The 26,013-nt window shown below is 36.6% G+C and overlaps 1 protein-coding gene across 23 annotated transcripts in view; it reads right to left on the reverse strand.

Annotated features, from left to right (window-relative positions):
• Positions 1 to 26,013, reverse strand: part of CUNH9orf3 (chromosome unknown C9orf3 homolog) — a 339,317-nt gene extending 313,304 nt beyond the window's left edge. For all 23 annotated transcript variants that reach the window (XR_002777583.1, XR_002777584.1, XR_002777587.1 and 20 more), the window contains exon 1: positions 25,943 to 26,013. The gene's annotated coding sequence lies outside the window, so the exon portion shown is untranslated. The remainder of the gene's footprint in view (positions 1 to 25,942) is intronic.

The raw sequence follows: 26,013 nt of genomic DNA on the forward strand, positions 1-26,013 counted from the left end.
AGTAAAAAGACCCTACAAAGTTTTATTATCAGTCTCTCCTCTTCCCCTGCCCCCGTACCAGCTTCCGTATTATTGTTGCAAATATCTTAGCATTATGTTGTTTTTAACAACCCTCATTCAACTTAGAAAAAAAGTCAATACTTATTTTTATTTGTTCACCAGCTTTCTTATTCATGACTGATTGATATATTCCATCCCCTTCTTCAGGATTCAATTTTGTTCCAGTTACTATTGCTACATGACAAATTAACCCAAAACTTTGTGCCTTCAGACAGCAACCGTTTTATTATATTCTGTGGGTCAGGAATTTGCGTAACTCTTAGCTGGGCAATCCTTCTGCATCTTATGAATTTGACCATGGCACTCTGTGGTTTTCAACAGGAGAAGAGACTTTTCTGATGACAGAGTATCTACACAAAGCCTCTCTGGTATAGAAGTCTCAGAAGAACTGAACATCTTATATGGCAACTGGCAGCTACCAGAGCAAGTGTGCTAAACAATCGGTTGAAAGCTGAATGGCTTTTTCTGATCTAGAATTGAAAGTCAATATAATATCACTCCTATCATATTCTGTTGGTTTCAAAAGAGAGTCACATGGCCAGTCCAGATGCAAGGAGAGGGACATCAACTCCTTTTGATGGGGACTAGCTAAGTCACATTGGAAAACAGTATGTGAGATGGTAGATATTGTTATGGCCATTTTTGGAAAATACGATCTGCCACAATTTCCTTTTTACTTAAGTATATCTTTAGTAACTCTTTTGGGAGAAGTTTATGAGTAGTAAACTTTTTCAATACTTACACGTTTGAAAATGTCTTTATTACATCCTCACTACTGAATGATCACTTAACTAAAAGGTAGACTTAAAAGGTGAGTTATTTTTATTTAGCACTTGAATATATTACTTCTGACATCTCTTTTTGCTGATAAGAGGTTGGTATTAATCTGCATTTCTTGATATTATCTCTTTTTTCTCTCTGGTAGATTTTATATTTTTCATTATCTTTGATATTCTACAGTTTCACTCAATATGTCTAAATGTGGATTTATTCTTATTTGACCAGCTCAAGATTCAGTGTGCTCCTTCAGTCTGAGGACTCAGGTATTCTTTCCATGTATAGCCCTGAGTAGAAAGCAAACTGTATTGCCTCTGTTGGGACAGTGTAATGGAATTTTCTTTCTCCATTTAATATAGGGAATGCTCCCTCATATCTTCTGGCTTGATGCATTTAACTCAGTTTCAGTTCTCTACATGTACTGGGTCCATCGCTGGGTACCCCTTCCCCTCCAGCTACTATGTGAAAGCCTGATGGACAGGTTAGACTCCTGTCCATCATACTAACTTTACATTCCCTCTCTATTTTGGTCAACTAGGATAACTCTTTCTTGCTTTGAATTTGTGTATGTACATAAGAGAGTGTGTGTGTGTGTGTTTATATGTACATATACAGTTATAGTTATAATTTTATATAGCATTCATAAATACTTGAAGGGAAGGGTGGAATTTCCTTACAATTAAGTTGATCATATTGACCAGAAGGCCAAGGACTCCACTATACCATTTAAATGGTCCATACCCACAAGTCCTTTGGTTCTACAAGTTTCCATTCAGAACATGCTTAATTGTATAACATTATAGGCATCATAGCTATAGATTCCCTTTCATCATCACGGAAACCTAGAGAAAAGATTAAAGATTGAAAGGATAAGAATATGTGCCAAGAAATAAACCAAGATGCACAGAAAGCTGGATTATATTATTCATTCATTCAAAAATATGTGGAATCCTCTTCTACTCTCTCTTTTCCTATTAATTCTCTCCCTCGCCTCACCATGTCCTCATGGAAAATTTTCCTGACCTCACTGATTAAGTCAATTTCCCCTCTTAATAGATCCCATAGCACTATGTACTTCTTCATAGCACAACAGCATTAGTTTTACATTTATTTGTTTTTTTAATTAATATCGCCCTTCCCCTTAAATGAAGGGGAGCACCAATTTTGGTAATCATGTAATAGCTTATATAAGACCAACCCTCCCACTGATAACATTTATAATCTCTAGATAACAATGAAAAAATATGAAAGCACAAGAGAGTGAGCAAAAATTGTTAGAAACTGTAGGGAGTAGACACTTGAGAGAAGGGAATAGCACTGAGTTTCCTGTTTTACAGTTTTTTACCTGAGTGTAGGCCCTAACTGGTGCTATGCCAAGCAGCTAAAATTCAAATTGAAACCTGCAGTCTTACCAGCTGAAGAATAAGAAAACAGAGTTCAGGACTGACAGTAGCTGTAAAGAAGGAAAACTTCAGAAAAGGCAAGAGCTTCATTCTGCATATAAACCACCCAAGTCTCTAACTGAACTATGCAAGTACGGGACAGACCAAACAGTCCATTCCTGGCTAAATGAACTGAACTAAACTGAAATGTCTGCTGCTGCTCGCTGCAGGGAAGGCAAAGCTGGAAGTTTTAGTTCAGGCAAGTTAACTGCTTGTTAATACAAAACATTAATACTCTTCCGAGGAACACAAGGAAACCAAAGTTTCTATAAAGTATCAATCGCAACATCTAAGATAAAAACCAAAGTTATTAGACATCAAAGAAAACAAGAAAATGTGACCCATACTCAAAAACAAAGCAATCAATGAAGCTGACTTGAGTGGATCCAAATATTGGAATTAGCAGACAAAGACTTTAAAGCAGTTATTACTATTATAGTTAAGGGCATAAATGCTGTAATATAAATAAACTAAAAGGAAAACTCAGCAGAGAAATAGATATTAGTATTTTAAAAAAAGGAAATTCTAGAACTGAAGAATACTGTATCTGAAATTAAAACTTCACTGAATGGGGTTTAATAACAGATTAGAGATTACAGAAGAAAGAGTAAGTGAACTTGAAAATATTTATATAGAAATTATACAATGTGAAGAACAGAGAGAAAAAAATGTTGAAAAGAATGAATGGAGCTTCAGGTACTTTCGAGCCAAAATCAAAAAGTTTAACATACATAATTAAAGTCCAGGAAAGAGAGGTAAAAGAGAATGCCATGCAAAAAATACTTTAAAAAATAATGAACATTGCAAACAACCGGCACTCAGACTGTAGATTCTACATACCATTGTCCAGTAAAAGGAACCAGGCCTCTTTGGAGAAGGGGCAGGAAAAATACAAGATAGGCCTGGAGCATCAGATAGGCCTCCAAAGGCGAAGGGTGAGGGAGGGGAAGAGGAGGCGGAGGAGGGAGGAATCGTTACAGAAAAAGAGTAGGGATATCTCAAAAGGATACAGGAAAAAAACATAAAAGAGCTTCCAATGACCAAAGCTGGAACAATTAAAGAAAATAAATAATGACGGTATTGAATTAGAATCCAAAGAATGAAATAAATATCTATGACTCTATTCTGGTATAAACAAATGATTGAATAAATAAAATAAATGGGGGTTCAGGAATACATCTTTCTTATGGAAGAATTCCAAATTATATAGATACTACCTCTTCCAAGAGTTAGAGGGAAATTTCTCTCCCCGTGAGTATGAGCCATACTTAGTGACTTGCTTCCAAAGACTAGAGAATGAAAAAGGAAAATATCAAGTTTACAGTAGACCTTGTGGCAGACGCAAGGTTAATCACATTGTTAAGGTTACTATCGCCATTAGTAAGTCATATCGATATCATTCGATAGGATTTGATGAGACAGGCACCTTACCTCTATAGTATTCTTCCCCAAATCCATAATCTCAGTCTAAGCATGAGAATACATCAGACAAACCCACATCAAGGGACATTCTAAAAAATACCTGACCATACTCTTCAAAAGTGTCGTGGCCATAAAAAGCAAATAAATTCTGAAAAACTGTTACAGATTGGAGGAGACTCAGGGATATGAGTATAAAATGTAAAGTGCTATCCTAGACTGGATTCCTAAAACAGAAAAAAAAGAACATTAATGGAAAACCTATAGTTAATAGCATTGTACCAACGTTACTTTTGTAGTTCAACAAATACACCATGATTATATGTAAGATGTTAACGATAGGGGAATCTGGGTAATAAGTATGTGGGAACTCTATACTACCCTTGTACCTTCTTTGGTAAATGTAAAAGTATTCCCAAAACCCACTTATTTTAAAATAGTTAAAATTTTCCAAATTTGGTGAGAGATATAAATCTAAAGCTTCAAGAATCTGAACAAACTCAAGCTGGATGAATGCAAAGGAAATCGCACCTATGCACACCATAATCAAACTGATTAAAAAACAAAGAAAAAATATCTTGAAAGCAGGCAGAACAAAATGACAGTACATGCAGGGTGACAATGACACAAATGACAGATGGCTTCTCCTCACAATGACACTTGACTACTCATCAGAAATAATGGAGGCCCAAAAAACAGTGGTATGATATCTTTTAAGTGCTGAATAAATTAAAGGAGCACATTTGCCTCAAATATGTTAGTCCTAAAATCTTATTTTATTAACTCGTTAGGAAGTCCTTATTTTTATACTTAGCAAAATGGTAGCCCATTTCTGGTTGAATTATCCAAAATTCTGAATGAGTATAGGCTGAACTAATTTCTACTTTATTCAAAATTGATATGTCCTCTTATTTGTTCATCTATTTTTTCTTTCTATTTCTAAACAAATATATTCTAAAAGATTAACCCTCCCTCTAAAATATCTAGCTCTTTCTTCAGTAGAAAGTCTTATGAATATTGAACAAACTGGCATAGCATGGAACTGGTTTTCTACTCAAAGGTTTGAGCAGCTATTAAACTTTCCAGTCCCTCAGAACTTTTCTTTGAGCTCCTCATATTCATATCTCCCCAATCTGATAGAAATTGTTCACTAGTGCCCTTAAACAGTTAATAAACTTTTAAAGTTGAAGTCATTTTTAAACAGCAAAAACAAGCCAATCAAAAGATCACATTATCTCTGGTATAATTTTAATCTTTTAAAATTAAAATTGCCTTCAGTCATTTCATTTAGTTTCTAGCATTTTAACTTTAAGCTTCCCACCTTTGTTCATTCCTTTTTATTTTTCTTTTACTTCAAGTAAAAATACAGTGTTAAAACAACATTAAGCTATATGTTTTAACTGAACAAGTACCAGGATATTTAGAGTTTAAAACCCCTCTGGAACCATAACTCTAACAACCCCCTCCCCCCACATAAATATATGCTACAATAGACTCTTTCATTGCAAAACTCATACCCACAAGGCAATGTCATTTATCACTGAGTAAATAATGCAAGATAACATAATGAAAAGGGGATTTTGCTTTAGTCCCTTAACTATAAATAAAAATATGTAGCACTTTGCAGGATTACCACATGTGGTATGATATTAACTTAAATACCAATCTTTAAGCCAAACTGTAAATAAGATAAACTGTGCTCTGGTCTCAAGTTTTAAATAGTCTTTCTTTTCTTTAAATTTACTGCTTTCGTGAAGCATATACGAGTGACTGCATATAATTTGTGATCATGTAATGAAAGACCCAATTGTGATATGTATATGCAAAAAAAAAAAAAAAATCAACAACTGGAGTTAATGTTGCTGTGGGAATTATAAAAAGTGCTTGTGATGAAGATCAACACAGTAAAGCCAAGTTACAATCAGAGTCAAAGACCTTTTCCCGGATAAAGAAAGCAAATCACTGTCAGCTGTGGCTTGATTTATATATTATACCCAGTCAAGGGGATGGGGGAGGTCTAAATGTGAACACTGCAAACAAAAACTGATTTTACTCACATCAGTATCACATAGTCATACACTGAATTATGCTTCAACATGATGTGATAGGATGGAATTCAGCTTCCCCAATGGCCGTTGTGTTTACTCTGGCTATTCTGATCACATCTTAGCAACCAGATGCCATTCCTCTTTGGTGCCTAATGTGTTTATGCTCCCAGTATCAGCAGGCATTGGGTTGCAAAGACCAGATTGGAAGTGATTTCACTCTATTTTCAAAGAGAAAAGAATTTATCCCTTTGATTGCTACTTCCTTGCAAAGTAGAGCTTGCTTCAGTTTCTAGAGTGCCACTTAAACTAAATTACAGCAGAGTGATCAGAAAAGGGTTCCTGAGAGACCACATTACAGTTATAGAGAAAAACATTTCAGCTTTTCTACTTCTTTTTCAAGAAGTCATACTTGCCCATGGAGGCTGACCAGTGAAGACAGAAAGGTTATTTACCTGCTGAACTGCAACGTCTGATTCCTCATTAGGAGATGAGTCTCAATAAACATTGATTTGTTTCCTGAAACTACTAACAATTAAAGATTTCATATGAAATATCTAAATTTTAAAACTAGAGAATAACTTTTCTGTGTCAAAACTGTTACGTTTTGCAACATCAAAGAACACGACAAAGAACTCAAAACTCATACCTGTCAACAATCATAGCACAGCCTGTTGTGGGTACACCTCTCCTACCAAGTTTGACTTTGTCCTCATGTAACCCCTTAATCCTTCCGTTGGCTTTTGTCATGTTGCTTAAGGCACAAGACTTTGCACATACCGATAGCTCTGCTATCCAGGAGCAAATAAACTGATTTGTCAGTTTAAAAAGAAAAATGCATTTATGAAAAATTTAAAACTAGCAAAAAGCTGTGAAAACGTCTATTAGAAATAATCAATTTAGAAGAAATAATTGATAATGAGTACTTACTATGTAGCTGACACTCTTCTAATCTCTTGCAATCCTTCTTATTCTTTCTACCCCTTTTTCACAAATGAAGAAATATGCTCAGAGAGGCTAAGTACCCAAGATTACCAAGAGTTCAACTCCAGAGCATTCTTAACCTCTATGCCCATGGTCTCTTTTGCATGGCAACCCTACAGAGCAACCATGACATACCACCTGTATCAAAGTCATTTGGAAGATGAGAGGCCCATCACAGACAACAGCAAAGGTGAGAGAAAACCTGAGGGCTGGGTTCAAGACTGTGAAGGGAGAATAATTAGGTCGGAGAAGAGAGGAGTGGGCACAAACAATAGACACTGCATCTCTGCCCAGCTCTCTTTCCATTCTAATACTTAGAAGAGGGCTGAATCAAAGTTAGAAACTAGTATACATCATTTTGACAGGTATGAGTTTTGAGTTACATTTTAAATTTTACATTTAGAGAACCTAAAATATCATACTTATATTCTTTTCACACTTTTAAGGAATGATTGTGTTTCTAAATATTATATATAAGTTTAATGAAATAATTTTATCTTAAGTCCATTTGTACCACATTATTCTTCTTTTAACCATGATTGGGGATTAAGTGACCCCATTTTATTCCTCCCCTCATTACTTTGTTATTCAGCACTCATGTTTACTAAGCATTGACTAGACTAGAGTAAAAAATTTCCTAGGCCAGACCCTTGGTCACAATTTCAAGCCATTTTACCAATGCTCTCACCGGGGCTTCTGCGACCCTGCTCACTTAAATGAACATGCCTACCACATCAGTGCTGGACCTCGGTAATGCTTCAGTTTGCATTTTCCCCTGTTTGAACCTGATGTGCAAATTCCTCTCTTTTCCCTCTTCTAACTGCCCTCAGTTTGCTCTGACCAGTAGTTATCTGGGTTACTGCACCATTACTCGTCAATCAGCCCCCATTCTCACTTCCAGGTTCACTCCCATGGCATCTGTTCCCCACTCCTGCTTCTGGCCATGGAATACTGCCTCCTTAGTATAAATATCTCCTTCTTCTTTCTCACGTATACTTTCCCACCTCTCAGCTGATAGGAGCCTTTAAAGTTGCTCAGGTTTTCCAACTACACACACACACACACTCCACACTCAAAATGTGCTTTCCCTCATTTGACCCGATAGCTTTTGCCATTAAACTTTACCAACCAGTGGTTTACACCCTCTTCTATTTCATGATCATACATTTCTTATTAAACTGTTGAAATCTGGCATCTTCTCATAACACTTTGCTAGAAGTTTACTTTAAACATTCACAATGACTTACTTCTTGCCAAATCTAGCTTTACCTCAGTTCTTATTTTCCTTGACTCTCTGTGGTTATCTGACACTACTAACTTCCCACCACCTCTGATGATTCATGGGACACTGTACTGTCTACATCCCCTCTAACATTTCTGCCCGCAGAACACTGGGTGCACCTCAAGACTCCGTCCTGGGTCCTCATAACATCTTGAAGTCTTTCTTTTGTTCACATCTCAGATACTCAACTCATCATTCTATTCCTTATCACCAGTTTTGATCTTTTAAGTCCCTGCCACCTATCTCCAAAGCAATTCTTCTCAAACTACCTGTGCTAAAGGGCTAGTTATTTTTCCCATTACAGGTCAATACTCTTGTAAAATATAATAAAAATAAATCATACAAAAAAGACATATAAAATACAACCTCAAATTTTTAAAATTAAAATTAACATAAACAATCGGAACAAACCATAGCAAAGGAAAAAAGAAAACGATTACTATAAAAGTTTTTAAATGATAACTCTCTCAATACGTATCTCCCTACAGACCAACTAGTTTGTGGGTGGGTGCTAGTTGGTGGAGAACTCTTAAAGAAGCACAGCTCTAGAGGCTGTAGGGCATCTGATTGGTCTCCTACCATTCCCTAATATACACCAACTTCCACATTTGTTATGGCAACAGCACCTTCCACTGGGTCCAAAAGTTTTGCATCATCTTGATTCCTCTCTTTTGTAACTCCTCCAAATCAATTATCGACTTTTAAATTCTTCCTTCAAGTTCTTTCTTTCATACAACTCTTCTCCACATTGATGGCAAAACCCTGATCCGGAAACTAAGACCACCTATCTGAACTATTATCAACAGCATTCTAAAAGAGTCTCCCTGTGTGGTGAGCAGTCTTTAGTGCTATTTATGAATACAGTCATGCACCACTTAATGACAAGGATATGTTCTGAGAAATGCTTTGTTAGGTGATTTCGTTGTTGTGCAAATATACACAAACCTAGCCTACTACACACATAGGCTGTATGGTATACCCTATTGCTCCTAGACTACAAACATGTACAGCATACTACTGTACTGAATACCATCGGTCACTATAACACAATGGTATTTGTATTTCTAAACTAAGAAAAGGTAGTTAAAATATGATGTAAAAGATAAAAATGGTACACCTATATGTATAGAGCACTTACCATGAATGAATCTTTCAGGACTTGAAGTTGCTCTGGATGAGTGAGTGAGTGATGAGTGAAATGTACACTGTTGTAGACTCACCCTCCCTCCCTCCCTCCCTCCCTCCCTTCCTCCCTTTTCTCCTTCCCTCCCTCTCTCCCTCCCCCCTCCCTCCCTCCTCCCTTCCTTTCCCTTCCCTTCCCTCCCCTCCTCACCCTTCCCCTCCCCTCCTCTCCCCTCTCTCTCTCTCTTCCTTTCTTTCTTTCTTTCTCTCTCTTTAGATGATGGTATTTTAAAAAATTTTTTCCAATGAGAGTTGACATTCAATATTATTTTATATTAATTTCAGGTGTAGACTTTATAAACACTGTACACATGGGTTACATTAACTTTATAAAATGACACAAGGTTAAATCAAGCACAAGAGAAAGTGATGGAATCAAGAGACAGGTAAGCACGAGGTAAATGAGGCTGCTGCTGGAGAAACAAAGGCATACTGTTTCATAGTAAACTTTTTTATATATCAATAGAAAGAGCATACTCTAAAATAATGATGCCATCGTATAGTAAATATAGCAACTGGTAACATAGTTATTTATTAGCATTATCAAGTATCATGCACTGTACATAATTGTATGTGCTATACTCTTACGTAACTGGCAGTGCAGTGGGTTTGTTTACACCAACATCACCACAGACATGTACTGCATTATGCTACAACATCAGGATGGCTACAACGTCACAAGGAGATAAGAGCTTTTCAGCGCCATTATAATCTCTTGGGACTACTGTTGTGTATGTGGTCCATTCTTGATCAAAATGTTTTTATGCCATATAAATAGGATGGTTATGCAGCATAACGATCAAAAACAGTCCACATATACAATGGGGTAGTCCATAAGATTATGTAATTTTAGTTATTCCTCTCTGGTCCCTCTCCTTAAACACAGAAGCACAGCAATTTCTGGAACCCTTGAAATTGGTGACTGCCACATGACTAGTTGTGGCCAATGAGTTGTAAATGGGAGTGTGTCATTTCTAACCCTAGTAATATTAATTGCTGGCGCATGGCCCGCCAGAGTGCTCTTTTCCCTCTCTTAAGGTAAGCAAAATATGAGATGTTGGCTAGTTTGTCAGCCTGGGTCCCTGAATGATATATATATAATAAGCAGAAACCCCAGTTGAGCTGTGATGAACATGCAGTCTGAGCAAGAAGTATACCTTTATTTTTTTTTTAGAAAACAAAGATTTTAGCTGTTACTACTGTTAACTTAATCTACTCTGACTTATGCACTCCGTACCAACCTTCTCCTGTCTCCAAAACCATATTACCAAGACTGAGTCCTGAAGCACCAATTATATGCTCCTGCTTAAAAGAAAAAAAAAAATGCTTCAAATGAATTTCTATGGTTTAAAGAAAAAATGCAAACTCTTTAGCATTCAAAGCTCTTATCAACCTATGTTTTTCAGCCTTATTCTATCAGAGCAACCTCCTAATACCTGACTTTGCAAACGTCATTTCTAGCCACCATCCCATATGCTCCCCTGCCCCAACAAAGGAATACTTCCAACTCTTTCTTCTTTTTAAAGATCAATCCCATATGCTCCACTAAACTTTCTTCCACAGCCTTAATAACAGCTAACGCTTACTTAATACTGAGTGCTAGGTTTTGTTCTAAGCACTTTTGATGTATTAACTCAGTCTTCACAGTAACTCTATGAAGTGGGTACTCATTACTAAACTCATTTACAGATGAGGAAACGAAAATATAGGGACTAAAAAAGTTGCCCAAGGTTCCACAGCTAATAAATGAAGCCCGATGAACCCAGCAGTCTCACTCCAAAAGCTGTCCTCTTCACCACTGCCCTACGTGTTTCTAGGAGGCTCCCATCTCCCTGCACTGTGCAGATCTTTCTGGCACATGATAATCTTCTGCCCTGCATGACTAGTCACTATTTCATGTGTGCAGCTTTATCTACTAAGATAGACTATAAATTCCTGGACTACAGGGAGCCTCTTCACCATTCTTTGTTATCATTCAAGTAGAAAATGCCATCAAAAAAAAAGCTCCATGATAAGCACAGGTACATGGGAAAGGGTGTGTATTAATCATGTATTTTATTTTATTTATTTTATGACACTTTGACATCATGGGGCCTTGCTGATCCTGGAGACACAATTCCTTACAGAGCTAGCTAATATGCAAACCAACCAATTCAGAGTTCACAGCCCCAACCACCCTCTTTATCTAACTCTTACATACCAAGCTAATATTCCCCCTACCCTAAATCACTCCAGGGCAAGAAAGCAGACAACTAGAGACTACCCCTATAGCCCAGAGTACCCCGAAATTATTCAAACTAGCCAATTCTAAATCTGCTTACTAAAGTTTCCTAAGCTCAGCTTTGCCTTCCCCCAGTAACCACAATAAAGTCTCATGCCTATATGCTTTCCCGTCTGTCTTTCTGCCTCTTGATGCTGGTGCTTCTATGAGTTCCCTGAGTGGCATGGCCCCTCTTCTTGGAAACTGTAAATAATAAACTCTTCTTTCAAAGCGGTTTGTCTCTATGTCTGTCATCTTATCACACCCGATTAAAACAAATCTCAGGTAATATCATCCAATCTGGAGGACCTTAGAAATGCAAACTACATACTTGAGTCCAGGGAAGATTCTTATGGCTTTTTCTTGATTTCATTAATCTTCACTGGTGGTGGAAGGAAAGACTTTTTTGTGGGGGCAGCGGGGGTGGGGAGGGGGGGAGTCAGGGTGGATAGAAGAGATAGAGGAGCAGTCCATAGAAGAGAATAGGTTTGGTGAGCTTAGTGCTCAGCATAAAGAGGACAGGAGCCCATCTTGTCCTCCAATTACAACTTTAGCAGTTACTATCTTAGCACTATCTTAGAATTGGTAACTATAATTGTAAAAACTCTGTATCTTCAAATGACCTGACATTTGTTAGCCCTTTTCTATTTTTTCTGTAAGGATTGGCAGTAAAATCTCTAACTCTAAAAGGGTCTTAAAATAACCACAGGGGCAACAAAGAAAGGTGAAAGCTAAGGAAAGTGCAGCCAATCTGTAGCCAATCCAGGGAAAAACAAAATTCCAGGAGAGTAGTGGGTGGAGGCAGTTGTGAGAGGAGAAAAAATCAGGGTGAGCCCTTGTAAGCAGCCACCAGGAAAAGCACATGAAGATCCTGACCTGAATTTGAGAAGCAGTCTCAGTAATAAAACACAAGGCGTTTCCTCACTCTCTCTCCTAGACAAAGTTAACCAGTATGCATAAATGCTTAACAGACACTTGTTGAATGCATTCCTTAATCATATAAAATTGCATAGTTACTCATAGCTTTTAGATATAGTCTACTTTGTCACCCACTAATTTAAAATCTTTTTTCTTGTCCCTTTCTATATATCCCTTGAGACAAATATACTGCTCTTCCCCTACAGCATAAGGTGGTATAATTTTGCAAACTGCTCTGATAATCCAGCGTTCCTATGAAATATGTGCACACTCAGCCATGCTTCTCTGAAAAAATGCCAGATAACTCCCACCCCACAAACACACGTTTTAGAAGTTCAGGAAACAAGGTGTGCAACAGATCCAGGCTATGGCAAGCCAGGAGAATCCCATTCACGCAAAACTTCCCTAGAACATGTTGATCCCAAGCAAGCAACACAAATCTAGAACACCTTAAAGAGACCAGGTAGACCACAGTCTTTCTCCTTTGGGGATTCGGTCAATTCAGAACTCATCTGGACTATTCTGAAATCTTTGAGATTTGACCTTTATACACTTAGTATTAACAATTGGCAACTGCATCTAATATCTGTTGGGTGCTTGCTATGAGACAGGGGAGGCACATTAAGTACATTATTGCATTTACTCCTCACTATCCAGTGAGGTAGGTCCATCATTTCCATTTTACAGATGAGTAAACTGAGGCCCAGAGAGGTTAAGATACTTCCCTAAGTTCACAGTTATTAGATGGGACAGTTGAAATTTAGATTCATATGATATGGCTCCAGATTCCAGACTCTCAGCACTATTCTCTATTGCCTGAAGCACAGTCTAAGCCTAGATCAAAAACATCCATTTAAAGCACAGCAAAGTGCATAAGTTCCTAAAGCCATAAGTTGAATGGAACAGGCAACAATGAAACAGGTCAAGAACTGTCCCCATATAGCCATATGAACATGAATACCCACCATCACCAGAGTCTTCCCCACAACTCTTAAACAATACCATATTCTGCTGCTTATTGGCGAGTGATTTATACTATGTTATAGCTATGAAAAAAATCTTATACATACACCAAAACAGGTGTATTTTAATCCTGATCTAATAAAACTTAACTATATAAAATTGCATAACACCAAACAATACTTTACTTGTTTATATTTGTTAAACATAGAATCATGTATTAACGATGATGTAATAAAGTTTCATATATCCCTGAATAGGCAAAATACTATCCAGAAACCATTCTTACCATCAGAAACTAGATATTCTAGGAATTGGAAGACGGTGGCAAAGTATATAAGGATGGAAAATTAGAAAACAAATTCATGTTTTAGGCCTACTTCTAAACCAGTAAAAGTACCAGCCTTGTTTATATATGTTTCTTTCACTCAAGTTTCCCCCCAGCACGCTCCAGAAGAACAAGACTTCTATAAACAAGCTCTGAATGGCTGGGAGGGCTGTCATGACATTGACCAAGTCTTCTCTTCAAAAACTGAACAACCTCAGTTTTTACCTGATTCTCATATGACACAGTCTCTAAAACCCTCATAATCCCAGGTCACACTCAAGTTCACTCACTATCCTCACTGTAGAATTTGAGCGCAATAGTTGAAATAAGGTATGACTACAACAGAAGCAAGAAGAAGGGCTATTATTCCATGAGGTGCTTTGCATACCACTAGCCCAATATAAATCACTATTGAATATTTTTGTGGGTATAATTCAATTAATATAGCTTTTAAAAATAAAAAGAACTGGCTTAATATTTAAAGATAAGGGCTTTATCAGACCACACAGGAATTTTTTTTATGCTAGGATAAAATTAAAACTTTTAAAACTCCATTCGAAGAATTAATGTAATTTATTATCGCCTATAAATATTCGTATACTGGGAACAGGATCAGGATTAATAGAGTTGGGTTACAGGGTTCAGTAGGGTAAAAATAAAGAATTTGGAAAAGAAAATATAGACAAAAATATCAGCCTTTTCAGTAAGATTTCCTCTTCTAGAAATGTTTTAAAAAATACTATTTTTAATAGAAGCTATTTTTGAAATTCAGTCCTTAAAGAAGTAATGAGTGTTCTGCTCCAGCTCTGAGGAGAATGTATTGTACTAGTACAAAGAGATGATAGATACAGACTCCTCGAATACATAACAAGGTATTCGAAATCTAGCTCCCACTCTGCATGAATGCCCTCTACAACACACCTACAGAGTCTATTTCAAAAGCCCCAGGTATGTTTATATATTGTTTTAAAAAACAACAAAACAACCGAAATGTCTATTAAATGATGAATGCATAAACAAAATGTGGTAAATTCATGCAACAGAATATTATTCAGCCATAAAAAGGAATAAGTACTGATACAAACTACAACATGGATGAAACTTGAAAACATTATGCTAAGTGAAAGGAAGACACAAAGGCCACATATTATATGATTCTATTTATATGAAATGTATAGAATAGGCAGATCTGCAGGGACAGAATGTAGATGTGGTTGCCAGGGCTGGGAAAAGGGGAGAATGGGGAGGTGACTAATAATAATAAGATTCTTTTTGGAGTAACAACAATATCCTAAAATTAGACAGTACTGATGGCTGCACAACTCTGTGAATACACTAAAAACCACTGAATTATACACTTTCAAACAGTGAATTTTATGGTATGCGAATCATCTTAATAAAGCTGTTAGTTTAAAAAGTGGGAAAAAAGAAAGTTTTCTCACCTGTGTCCTACAGAAGATAGGAAATATTACATCATTTGGAACAAAAGACTCAGCAAACACATATACATGATATTAGCAAGAGTATAAGCTTAGTGTTTTACAGGACTATTTAAAAGGTGTACATATTAACATGAATAGGAAGTTGCAGTTAAAGAGCTAAGTACACTATGCCAAGTACACATCTAACATGGTATAGCATTTCAATCTTAGAATTTATTTTGTATATTATTTTAAAGATTATTTCAAAGAATATAAGCCTTATTTGTTTAAAATAGCATTTTCCAAACTTGTGGGTCATGTACCACCTTCAGCATTCTTGCCATCTTCACACCACCTGTTATTTATTAAATATTTTTCTTCAGTCCACTTTACCACTGACTTACCTTTTATAATAGCCATGAAATAATGGGTTTGATTTGCCAATTTACATTTTTCTACTATACATTAAAATAGATATATAACTATTAAGAATCAAAAGATGCGTAATATACCTATATCTACACTTTGAAAAATGATGAGGAAATCAGAATATGCAGAAAACAGAACATGTCCTCTATTCTATAAAGTTCTATTTTATAAAGTACGATTTTATAAAGGCACATGTTCAGTGAGAGCAACAGAGCTGGCATTCAGCCAAGAAAAATTATCTGAGAATAATATTGGAGTAGATGGTAGAGAAAATGGCAGGCAGCAGGCCTCCATGTGGGAAGCAGCTGATAGAAGAAGGATGCTAGGTCTTCTCTACAAGCTCTTGGGTATGGTGTGATACAGCTCAGGTGCTACTGCCATGCTCTGTTCCTCAAACAGAGCTGAACTTGGCAGAACGCTGACCAATGATCGGGTGGACAGGGCTTTTTTTGACCCTGCTTCCTTCCTGCTGACACCAGTCATGAAAGCCTGCAGAGGGGCCCACTTTTAAAATAGTGACTGTCATACAGAGACAGAGTCTGAGCTCTACCACACCTGTTCCTTCTGTCTAAAGGAAATAGGGGTTAAATTTCATTTTGAACTATTAGTATCATGGGTGGTTTGAAACAGCTTCCTAAGGGAGCTTACCCGCAACTGCTGATGGAGGATGTCACTACACAAAACCTAGCATCAAAGAAAAAACCACACTGAAGATATCAGAATTTTAATCACCCTCTTTCTACTTCCTTTTCCCATCGCAAAGAGGGAACAACTACTTCTGCCTATAGTTATCCTGTGGTCAAAGGATCACATACACTAGAATCAACTGGGGAGGGGCCGGCTGGTGGGAGTGGTGCTTGTTAAAAATACACTATGTCAGTTCTACTAAAGCAGCATCTCCAGGGATAGGGGTCATTAATTCACATTAAACAAGATGTTCGGGTAATTCTTATACACGCTAATGTTTCTGAACCACTTAGCTACTTGAACCAACTCTTGCTATCACAGAGCCATGAAAATAGAATTCTCACACGTCACTGCATATATAAAATACAAAAAAAAAAAAAAAACCCATCAAGGAATAAATATTTAAAATGAAAAAAAGAGACAAGGTGAAAGTTTCCTTCCATAACAGTCTAGCAGAATTTAGATTCCAGTGTGGGTTGCAGCCATGAACGGGGGAGATTCTCCACCTTACAAGCACAGTGTTACCCATTATTCGTATCTGTAGTGAAGATACCAGTATTTTTTCTGAAGCACAGCATGCTCTGTAAGAGGAACACCAAACCTACATAAAGATTAAAGAATGTTGCAGCATGCAATGAAGTTTTTACTCATTTTTTTCTCAACATCGTGACTCTGACACAATTAGGCAAAGTGGTTCTCAATCACTTTGAATTGCCTGGGCCAGTGGTTTTCAAACTTGATGTGCGTGTAGAATCATCTAAAGATCTTGTTAAAACAGACTACTGGGCTCCAAGAATTTGTATTTCTAACAAGTTCCAGGTGATTCTGGCACTGCTGGTCCAAAGATCAGACTTCGAGAACCATGGGCTTAATCTGTGTTCTTCCAACCAGCACTATTTATGATTCACTGTGGAGTTCGATGATGCTAAAAAATGGCTCTGTCTGGCAAATGCTCTAACCACATGCTGTAGGGCTTCCTGTGTAGGACTCGTGCTGCTTAGTATCTTCAAAAAGTTCTCATCATGCGAAACTTGTAGTATGGTTGATAAGTTCATCCTTTCTTTGCAACTCCAGGAATAAACACCCTTTCTAACCCTCCTCCAATCCCTGGCCTCTGTGTGACCTTACACCACCTACTTCCTACTCTTCACGGACAACTTTTCTGTCTCTATAGGAAACTATATACTTAGGAAGGGCAAGAGGTCCTTTTGTTCTTGTCTTAAGGAACTACACTTCCTTTAGCCAGAAATCAAGACAGGCTACCAACATTTAGTGATTTATTTGGTGACTGTCACAAGGCTAAAGCTGTACAAACTCAGAAGTAGTGCTGCATCCAGAGGCAAAATGAGATCAAGTATAAACTCAAAGATTCTTAGAAATATAGGAAGCATTTGGTTATCAGTATTTACATTCCAGTCTTTCATGGTAAGAAATACACAGATTTCTTTTTTCAGATAGGTCCAGAATTTCCACACTACAATTGGGCACCCCATACTCTCCAAATGGCTTTCAAATCCAACTCATCAAGGTTTAAAATATATTCCCAGTATAAGATTCTAAGTAGTGAATTCAACATGTATGAAGTTCATCCTTCTCATAAAAAGAAATTTCAACAAATTCTTAGAAACTAAAAAGCATATGGGAGCAAGATAAGAAAATGAATTTGATATAGCTTAAATATCTTTAGAAGATCTTCAAGAGCTTAATTATCTTTTAAATTTGAACATATAACTGACAATTTGGGGACCATGTTAATTAGATAGTTTAAAAAGTAAGGTTAAACATTTTTTTCTTTGAGACTTTGATAATATGCTTAAGGAAAAAGTATAAACCTGGAGAACTGATACAGAACTACATCAATATGAAAGGATGTTTTTAAAGTGTGAGCCATAAGCTGGTTAAATGTTGCAAATACCATATAACATTAATATTTTACCATGTAGTATAAAACATATGACTTTTTGAAATCATTGTAAGAATATGACTAAGCACTGCATATACTGTAATAATGGTATTTCCAGGACCTAAAACACTCTCTTTATTAGAAAAGATATTAGGCCATGTCCCGAATCAAAAGATTTGTTACAAATGATAGTTGAAGTCCTTTGGGCATCCATTTGCTCCAATGTGACCACTGAAGAATCTTAATTTGTCCAAGTACTGAGTGTGGTTGCCGACCGAGTACACAGATTGTTTAGCGTCATTTGCCACCAGACAGCAACCTATGGGATGTACCGCTAAGGCTTTTTTAAAGTTCAACTTCTGGCAAAATGTTGTCTTCTGACATGCTTTCATACTTAACATGAATGCACATTTTCGTGGTTTGGAAAGAGCAACCCATTTCTAGTTTAAGATGCTAGAGCCTAAACATCAAAACCTAATCCTCGACCAACTGAATCATCCAAATTTCTATTTCTAAACTTGGTGTACTGAGCTCAACAAATATCACACACCACGAAAATGGCTGACACTACATATTTACAGATTCCAACCTCAGTGTGACTCTCAGCATTACCAGGCAGGCAACCCTTCATATCTCTCTCTAGTCACCCCCTTAACTCCTGTCCTCTCCCCTCAGTGACTATTTTAAAATAGTCACTCAATAGTTACCTTTCCCCTCAATCCCCACCCCACCAAATCAACATTCAATATCAACAATTTACCTGCTACATTTTGCTACCATCAAATGAGAACTTCCACATATTCTTTCCCCATCCTATGAACTTATTTACATCTATCCTTACTCTTCTCCCCATCCCTCCCCTAGGAGAATAGAAGGACTGTCCCCTCTTTTCCAGCATACCCTGATCACACCTATGCTCTGGATATCGTCCCTCTCTGGCCTTTTCTGGGGTCTTTCTTCATCGAACATTCGGCCCCCTACATCTTCTACCTCAACTTCTTCCTCTTTCTCAGCTCTTTTTATCTCAGAAATAAGTGAATGTCTCAGTCTCTTCTTAGGAGGGAAAAAAACACAAATGAACCCAAACCCGTCCCTACTGCCAGATCTTCCACTAAATTTTCTGTCTCTCCTCACAGTCAAATTCCTTAAAAGAACTGTTTTCACTTTCTATCCTTATTACTCCATCTCCCTCTCAGTACACTACTCACTACTCACATCCATTCTATGCCACTAAAACTCCACAGGGGAGGCAAATGACTTCTTAGTTATCAACTTCACTAGGTTCTTCCAGCCCTTAATATTGGAGCATTAACACAAATTACCATACCATTCTTAAAATTCTCTCCTCTTTTGGTATTTCTAATATCTTTCTCTCCTCTATATCTTCATACCTTTTGGACCTTTCTTTCTCCCACTTCTTAGATGTTGGTGTATCCTGTAGCTCTACCTTCAATCTTTTTCACGTGTCTATGCAATCCATGTTCTATCCACTTTAAATCCATATGTGCTGCCCATATCTCTTCTCGGTTTCTCAGTGAATGACAGCATCATCTATCCAGTTACCCATGCTAGAATCCTGGGGATCATCACAGATTTCTTACTCTCATCTACAGATAAACAACTGCAAAATCCTGTCAATTTAAACTAAGTGTCTCTTGGATCTCTGATATGAGGTCGTTTTCTCTGCAAACTATCTAATTTAGGTGATATCTCTTGTTCAGAACACATTATTATAAGAATAATAATTAAGTACAGATGAGTAAAAAACTTGGGAGTCCCCTCCTACAAGTAAGGATGCTACACGAATACAATGAACTATGATTCAAAACAACACAGAACGTTGGTATTCTTTTTTTTTCTAATGGATTATAATACTCTATGAATATAAGCAAATAATTTAATTACCCCAGACTTCAGATTCCCAACTGCTGAATAAAGGGTAAAAGAGATATATCTAAGGACCCTTAGAACCCTAACATTCATTCTATAGTTATATTTCTACCAGACATTATTCAAACAGTTCATACCTCCAAATATGTGACATACTCGCTACATACACAAGATATTATTAGTGCCAAAGAAACTAACTGATGTCTCCTTTGCTGCCAAAATATATCTCAAGCATATCCTGATTCCCTTCAGTTTCAAAAAACTAAATCATCACTTGCAAATGTCAGAGAAATAAAATGTAAGCACAAAAATAAGTCAAGAAAAAATCATAATGGAATTGACTATATGTATATATAAATACTATTTCAAAATAATTTCTTCAGAAATCAAGCAGCACAGAGTACTGAGTTAGTAATAAAATAAGTGTGCCATAAACTATTGTGACAGTCAATAACAACATTATGAACAAAAAGCTCTTTCTACCCACAGAACAGTAGTGTGGGAACTGTACAATATCTAAAGTTGAACACCCACATGATATATATGCAATATGAGATCATAAAAAATTCCAGGATCTCCTTGTAAAAGACAAGGCTCCCAGAGAAAGATAATCTGAACTCAGCTGTGAAAATGTAGTCTGAATTCCATTAAAATGCTATCACCCAAATCAAATGAGAGGCACCTGTTACCCTTTCATCAGTTTGGGTTCAGTTGCTCTTCCATTTCCTACTAAGCTCAGAAGTACTGTTCCGTTTTAAAGATTATATAAAAGGAGAAGATATAGGAAGAGTGTGGCAGGTAAAACAATTTACACTGCAAAGTTGATATTGATCTAAGGGTCAACTCAAAACTCAGAATAAATCAACTCTGGAGCCACAAAGCCCAGATTCAAATCCCAATTTCACCATCTACCAGCCTTAAAATTTTAACAATTCATTTAATTTCTTGTGCCTCAGTTTCTTCATCTGTAAAACAGAACAGTAATCTACTTCAAAGGTAAAGTGCTTAGAATAATGCCTAGCATACTGTAAACACTATAGAAATACTAAGTAATGTTGTCATTATTTTTTCCTTACTATTTTTAGACTAAATGTTAGGTGAGGAACAAAAAATAACACTATAATGTATGCTCAGATTTCAGTTTAACATTGTTACCGGGTATTATTTCAGCTAGTGGCTCATAATCAAATCAAATCACCAAGTATTAAGTTCACAGCAAATGAAAAGTACAAAGAGGCATAATTCACATAAAAACAGACACATAGATGAATGGAACAGAATAAAGAGCCCTGAAACAAACCCACACATATATAGCCAATTAATTTATGACAAAGGAGCCAAGAACACACAATGGGGAAAGGACAGTCTCTTCAATAAATGGTGCTGGGAAAACTGGACAGCCACATACAAAAGAATGAAACTGGACCATTATTTTATACCATATATAAAAATTTACTCAAAATAAAGACCTAAACATAAGACCAGAAACCATAAAATGCCTAGAAAAAAACACAGGTGCTAAGCTCTTTGACACAGGTCTTGGTAATGTTTTTCTTTTTTTTTAAACTGACATAAAAGCAAAAGCAACAAAAGTAAAAATAAACAAGTGGGACTATATCAAACTAAAAAGCTTCTGAACAGCAAAGAAAACTATCAACATAATGAAAAGGCAACCTACTGAATGAGAGAAAATATTTGCGAATCACGTATCTGATAAGGGTTAATATCCAAACTATATAAAGAATTCATATAACTCAATAGCAAAAACAAACAAAAGTCTGATTTAAAAATGGGCAGAATATATGAATAGACATTTTTCCAAAGGAAATGCAGATACCAACAGGGACATGAAAAGATGCTCAACATTTTTAATCATCAAGGAAATGCAAACCAAAGTCACAATGAGATATCCTCACACTTGTTAGAATGGTTATTATCAAAAAGACTACAAATAATAAGTGTGGGTGAAGATGTGGAGAAAAGAGAATCCTTGTGCACTGTTGGTGGGAATGTAAATTGGTGCAGCCACTATGAAAGTTCCTTATAAAATTAAAAATACAACTACCATATGATCCAGTAATTCCACTTCTGGGTATTTATTAGAAGAAGAGGAATTCAGTGCCGTATTCATTGCAGCATTATTTACAATAGCCACGATATGGAAACAACCTAAGTAACCATCGACAGATGAATGGATAAAGAAATTGATAAATAAATAAATAAATAAATATCTCTCTCTCTCTCTATATATATATATAGATAGATAGATAGATATAGATATAGATATTTACACACACACACAATGGAAAATTATTCAGCCATAAAAAAAGAATGAAATCTTGCCATTTGCAACAACATGGATGGGAATCAACGGAATTATGTTAAGTGAAATAAGTCAGATAGAGAAAGACAAAACCATACGATCTCTCTTACATGTGGAATCTAAAAATAAATAAATTTTTTTTTAAAAAAAACAAACTCACAGATACAGAGAACAATTGGTGGCTGCCAGTGGCAGAGGGTGGAGACTAGGAGAATTTTTTTTTTGTTTTTAAGTGTAAATAAATTTTAAAATAAACAAATGAAAAAATTAAAAAGCATAATTTAACATGCATCAAAAGTATAGAATATTGTATACACATACAATGGAATATTATTGAGCCATAAAAAGAAATGAAATTCTGATACATGGATGAAGCCTGAAAACATACCAAGTGAAATAAACTGGACACAAAAAGACAGTGTATAATTACACTTATATGAAGTAACTAGAATAGGCAAATTCAGAGACAGAAAGTAGAATAGGGGTTACCAGGAGCTGGAGCAGGGAGCGGATTTGGGGGGAATGTGAGGGGAATGGGGAGTTTTATTTAATCGGTACAGAGTTTCTGTTTTGGATGATTAAAAATTCTGGAAATGAATAATGGTGATAATTAAAAAAAAACGGGAAAGGTCCTAAAAAAGCCAAAGAAATGGAAAACTAAAAAAGGGTAAAAAAATAAAATAACAAAAAAAAAAAAAAAACTAAAAAAATATAATCTATATTTTCAACAAGAAGTTTTAACATGAGTATCAGCCTTAATGGTATTAAAATAAAGAACAGATCACTTATTCTCAAGTTCCTAACTATGGACACCAAAGGAGTCAGTATCAACTCTTAACTGGCCCTGGTTTAACATACATGCCTGAAATGGGTATCAACCTTGTAAATTTCATAAGAAACATTATTTCACTTTGTTGATAGAGTTGTTTTGTTTTGTTTTGTTTTACCTTTTGAAGGGAAAGAGAAGGATAGAGAACTATACTGAAGAGATGTCTTTATGTGTGGCCTATGTATAATGGTGGTTTTACAAGGAGGTACTTCTCCACAAAGAATCATGATAACATGAGTACAAAAGTACACCTGTAAGGGTGCCATACATGGATGTGTAAATAACTGATATTCAATTCAAAAGTAGAGAGGGTTCCCATGGATTGGTAAACCAGAATTTAAACCACTGAACTATCCCCCAAATTCAAACAAAAATTAAAAGTCCATTATTTTGATACATATAATAAAGTGAAATATTCGATATCTCTATTCCAAACATCCCAAGAAAAAGGTATATAGCATTATAAAAAGGTATATAGCATTATAAAAACACAATAAAAGTGACTTTAATAAATCAACATATTCCCAGAATGGCTAAGGACAAAGGATTCCAGTTAGGATAATTTAATTCTCTAGTAAACTGGTAATTACCGTATATCAAATATCAAATTTCAAAGAACTAAAATGCAATTTCCAAAGAATCGAAGGCCAAAATCAGACTAGCAATAATATTAGCAAACACTTACCTTGCTCTTACAATATGCCTGTTTTGTTCTAAGCTCTTTATATATACTAACTCATTTTATCCTCATAACAATCTTCTGAGAAAAGTATTATTATTCCCATTTTACAAATGAGGAAACTTAGGTGTAGAGGGGGTCAACTACCTTGCCCTGGCCCATTGTCTTCCTAGTATGTGGCAGAGCTAGAACTTAAATCCTGGAAGTGTGTTTCCCTGGTCTCTTATCATTGCAATGGTTAACTATCTCTTGGTGACATTAAAGAATTGGACAACACAAAGTTTCACAGGTAAACTCAAAATGCAAAACAGTTTGGGAATCAAATATAATGAAAGCTCTGAGGAAATCATCATATTACAACACAGGACAATAAATGACATTTGTGATAACTACTCTGAGAATTAAGGAAGGTTAAAATATGTTCAGTATACTTAAGTGTTTAAGAAAGAATTGTTTAGTGCACTTAAAATTCTTCCATCCCAAACAGTCAAAATATGATTTTCAATTCTAAAGGTGTAAAACTTTCAACTACCTAAAATTACTCATTCCCTAAGGGCTCCAAACCAAAGGGCTATGCAAAGCAATGTTATTTGCCTTTATCTTATTCTTAAAGATAAGGATGGTAGTGACGGTGGTAGTGGTGGTAGTGGTGCTGTGTGTGTTGGAGAATCACAAATTACGCTTTCCAGGTGTTTGAATTCCAGGAATGAGAACCTAATACTAAAGATATTAGAAAGTGTCAAATACCTTGGATAGATACGTGAACAAACTCATAGAATTATGTGTAATTATTATAAAAAGACTAGAATTTGATCATTAACAGTTTTTTTTTTTTTTAAGTATAGGCTTTGAAGTCATACACAAACCTGAATTTAAAACCTGGCTTCATTATTTAGTTACTATGACTATTTGACAAGTTAATTTCAAATAACTGAGTCTCAGTTTCCTTCTCTGTAAATTAAAATGATAGTAATTCCTAACTCACGAGGTTGAAAAGGAGTGAACACATGCAAAGTGTTGAACACAGTCCCTGGGATATAGCAGATGGTCAATAATGAGTGACTGACTACTATTATTTCCTAAGCTTATTCTACTTTGTCTCCCAAATATAAGAACCAATTCGTATCGATTAGCAAGTCTTTTGGTAGGCTTCTCATAACTATATGAAATATATGCCCTATTCAAAAGTGAATCGTACTAAAAAGTACAATACAAAACCAAACCATCAATGAGATCAAAGATTTCAGAATTCTGATTCTCCTCCCACAACTATCCTTGGTTTTATAATAACCTGTATTCCTTTATCAACAATATGAATCCTATTATTTTTCGACCGTCTCAACATTCCTACTGGGGTTCTGCATGTATTTATTTTGACGGTTACCTTTGCAAGGGTAATTATCATTGCTTGAAAACCGAAAAGAAATCCAGGAACAAGGAACATTTTAATAACATGTTACAACTGTTCCATCCATCTCAACAGTCGATTGGATCTCATGTGGATCATTTATTATCACAACAGATTTTGACATTACTGCACCACCCCCTTGCCCAACAAATACATGCGTTACTGAGCAAAACTCCAGACTGAGAGAGAACGAATGCTGTATAGGCACATCAATACTCAAAACGTGGTGCTCCCAGTACGGATATTGGGGGAAGGGGGGCAGTGTTGCGGGGGTGGGGGACGGTGTGGATGGGTTTCGCTGCAAGTGGAAATGAACAGAATCGGAAACTGTTTTGTCCCTTTAAACAAGACAGATGAGCCCTGTGAGGCTAGGAACACAGAAAGGAGGGTGAGATGGGCCTGGAGGCAAGAGAGGAAGGAGATGGCAACTGCAGGCTGAGAAAGGGTCTGTGCCGCCAGAGAGAGGAGAGAAGGAGGCCATAGCCACCCCGAAAGCGGAGGCAGAGGAAAGTGGCCCCTTCAGCCTAGTCTGCAGAACAGGTTCAGCCCCTAGGAGTCTGGGGCGACTGAAAGGGAATAGGGACCCCGAACCGAAAAAAAGATGAGGGTAGGGGCGAGCTCCCGGTTGCTTTCAAAACGGGATGCCGCTGTCCCCACCGGCAACCCGGCGCCGGAGTTGAGGAAAGCAAGGACTCAATAGAGATCGCACAGGTTACCTGTCTCAGCTGCCCGCCCAACGGTCTCCACTTCCGCAGACTCGGGGTTACTACGGGCTACCGGGGGCACG

This window comes from Pteropus vampyrus, unplaced genomic scaffold (genome assembly GCF_000151845.1).
Source record: "Pteropus vampyrus isolate Shadow unplaced genomic scaffold, Pvam_2.0 Scaffold465, whole genome shotgun sequence".
Lineage (NCBI taxonomy): Eukaryota > Metazoa > Chordata > Mammalia > Chiroptera > Pteropodidae > Pteropus > Pteropus vampyrus.